This window comes from Mytilus galloprovincialis, chromosome 6 (genome assembly GCF_965363235.1).
Source record: "Mytilus galloprovincialis chromosome 6, xbMytGall1.hap1.1, whole genome shotgun sequence".
Taxonomy (NCBI): Eukaryota; Metazoa; Mollusca; class Bivalvia; order Mytilida; family Mytilidae; genus Mytilus; species Mytilus galloprovincialis.
In genome coordinates this window covers 91,451,811-91,455,258 of record NC_134843.1, presented here as the reverse complement: position 1 = coordinate 91,455,258, position 3,448 = coordinate 91,451,811, and positions in this window count along the sequence as shown.

The following is a 3,448-nucleotide window of genomic DNA, read 5'->3' as shown; positions in this document are numbered from 1 at the left end:
TTACAAAAGTTAAAAAGTTTACCTAATTCAAACAAAATAAGAGATATGATCATGTGGAGCAGGAGTGATTGCAGTGCATGTCAAATCCACAAAAGTCTAAATAAATGGACATAATCTCTCTGCTCTTCATTGATAATCATAATGTGTGGTCCGTAAAATGTAAGTGCAAAGTAGATTGTTTGTGTCACTTGGTAATACATGGAATCGGCTCAGATAATCATAAAGACGATGTCAGAATACATTATTTAATGCAATTGCATTATATAGTCTATTAATGATTAAAATTATAAATTTTACAATACATTCATAATGTTTACTCACCTACTGCTATGCAAAAGGATATAAAGTACTAAATGGTGGCCCCATTGCCGGCAATGCTATTTTTAGCAATTATCTCCTTAAAAGGCGCTTTTAATAAACTAATTATGGAAAAACTGCTGTTGTCTAATTGAAGCTCGATATCTATTTGCGATTTTACCGCACTCAAATATATATGGTCCCATGGCTTTTCTTGGTGAATTTTGGGGTTTTTCACGATACCTGACGATTTCGCAGAAAAATTTCCCTAATTTTGAGCAACATAAAAAAAATATTTCCGGCCCTTCATACTATACATTTAAGGACAAATTTGTGCTTGCATGAAACTTCATTCATAATACTTTCCAGAAGAAAAATATATAAAAGATATAACAACCAATCACAGAGAGCCATCTATTTTTATCTCTATGTCATGTTCCCTACATAAAATGGCTGCGCCCATGTAATTTTATTTGGTACATTGTAACCTATACGGTAATAAAAAAAAATTGAAATTTGATTTTTTTTGCCGCATTAGTTACTTGAACATTGCTTGACTTCATTCTACTATGCAAAATATCTCATTGAAAACTGTACAATACACAAGAATTAATTTCTGGAGCCTACCCCTGTTTAAAAATTGGTAAAAAATTACACTGATTTTTATAGACATTACGGTACTGCTTGTTGCAGGTGTAATATTTTGTCTCTTTGTTAGTATTGCCTTTTCGAAGTAATCATGTGCTTCTGATATTGATCAACAGAAAATTTAATTTGAGTGACGCTGTGCCGAAAACCAAATTAAAAATTCGGACCAGTTCAATATGAAATAAGTTCACTATTTTGAAACGGACTATAGCTTTATAAATCAGATACATGTGCACACTTTAGCTTCTTTTCGTAAAAAACAGCTTCTGGTGGTCTATATTAGCTATACAAGTAGTCTGGTAAATGTTTTGAATGATGCGAAATCGTTTAGCGTATGCATATACCCTTGGAGCCGTTTTTACCAAAAAAGGGGGAGGGTTAAATCCGAAGATTTCTGTGTCATGTGATGTGACAAGGACTAACAAGTATCGCCAAAAGTTAGGCCTATATATGGCTATCAAGCCTGTAAGACATATTTTGGATAAAAACAGAAAAGACACACAAAGGCGATGTAATCCTGTACTTACCCATATTTTGAATGCAAATAAGAAACAGACTATAGCATGAAAACGGAATTATTCACACATATCACAACACTAGTAAAGCGTTTTTGATGTCTTAATCTTTCTTTAAATACAATTTTTGACATATTTTGAGACCATTATACGGTAATAAAAAAAAATTGAAATTTGATTTTTTTTGCCGCATTAGTTACTTGAACATTGCTTGACTTCATTCTACTATGCAAAATATCTCATTGAAAACTGTACAATACACAAGAATTAATTTCTGGAGCCTACCCCTGTTTAAAAATTGGTAAAAAATTACACTGATTTTTATAGACATTACGGTACTGCTTGTTGCAGGTGTAATATTTTGTCTCTTTGTTAGTATTGCCTTTTCGAAGTAATCATGTGCTTCTGATATTGATCAACAGAAAATTTAATTTGAGTGACGCTGTGCCGAAAACCAAATTAAAAATTCGGACCAGTTCAATATGAAATAAGTTCACTATTTTGAAACGGACTATAGCTTTATAAATCAGATACATGTGCACACTTTAGCTTCTTTTCGTAAAAAACAGCTTCTGGTGGTCTATATTAGCTATACAAGTAGTCTGGTAAATGTTTTGAATGATGCGAAATCGTTTAGCGTATGCATATACCCTTGGAGCCGTTTTTACCAAAAAAGGGGGAGGGTTAAATCCGAAGATTTCTGTGTCATGTGATGTGACAAGGACTAACAAGTATCGCCAAAAGTTAGGCCTATATATGGCTATCAAGCCTGTAAGACATATTTTGGATAAAAACAGAAAAGACACACAAAGGCGATGTAATCCTGTACTTACCCATATTTTGAATGCAAATAAGAAACAGACTATAGCATGAAAACGGAATTATTCACACATATCACAACACTAGTAAAGCGTTTTTGATGTCTTAATCTTTCTTTAAATACAATTTTTGACATATTTTGAGACCATTATAGGATATAAAGTACTAAATGGTGGCCCCATTGCCGGCAATGCTATTTTTAGCAATTATCTCCTTAAAAGGCGCTTTTAATAAACTAATTATGGAAAAACTGCTGTTGTCTAATTGAAGCTCGATATCTATTTGCGATTTTACCGCACTCAAATATATATGGTCCCATGGCTTTTCTTGGTGAATTTTGGGGTTTTTCACGATACCTGACGATTTCGCAGAAAAATTTCCCTAATTTTGAGCAACATAAAAAAAATATTTCCGGCCCTTCATACTATACATTTAAGGACAAATTTGTGCTTGCATGAAACTTCATTCATAATACTTTCCAGAAGAAAAATATATAAAAGATATAACAACCAATCACAGAGAGCCATCTATTTTTATCTCTATGTCATGTTCCCTACATAAAATGGCTGCGCCCATGTAATTTTATTTGGTACATTGTAACCAAAAGTGTTCTGCTATCTATTTTGTCTATTTTTAGAAATCGGAAAACCCGTATTAAATAAGCTCTATTTCTAGTAAAGAAAGTTTGAAAAAGCTCAATGTAAACGTTATCTGTTAATTCAATGTTTATTTACAAGTTTATTTTGTAATTTGCATTTGTTTAACTGAATTTCTATATTAAACATTTTTTGACAAAAGGGGTAAAATAATTTCGTATTTATAAGTAAAAAATAAAATCATAAAAATTCCGAACTACAAGAATTGTAAAATAAAACACAGATAATATGTATGTGTTACTTAATAGTACGGTGACAACACGAAGGGTAAATTTAAAATATTAATGGACCGACATAGCTTAAAGCGGATTGTAGTTTTATTTGAAGATGGATATAAGTTCTTACGATTAAAGTGATGCAGTTATTTTGAAATTGGCCAATGTCAGAAGGGGAAATTTCAAAAACTAACATGACTAACTTTTGGAAAATATTTCGAAAGACCCTCATGTTTGCGAAAAACAAATTCATGGTCCGATAATATTGTTGAAAATCAGCTGGTTTGTCAGAGATCTG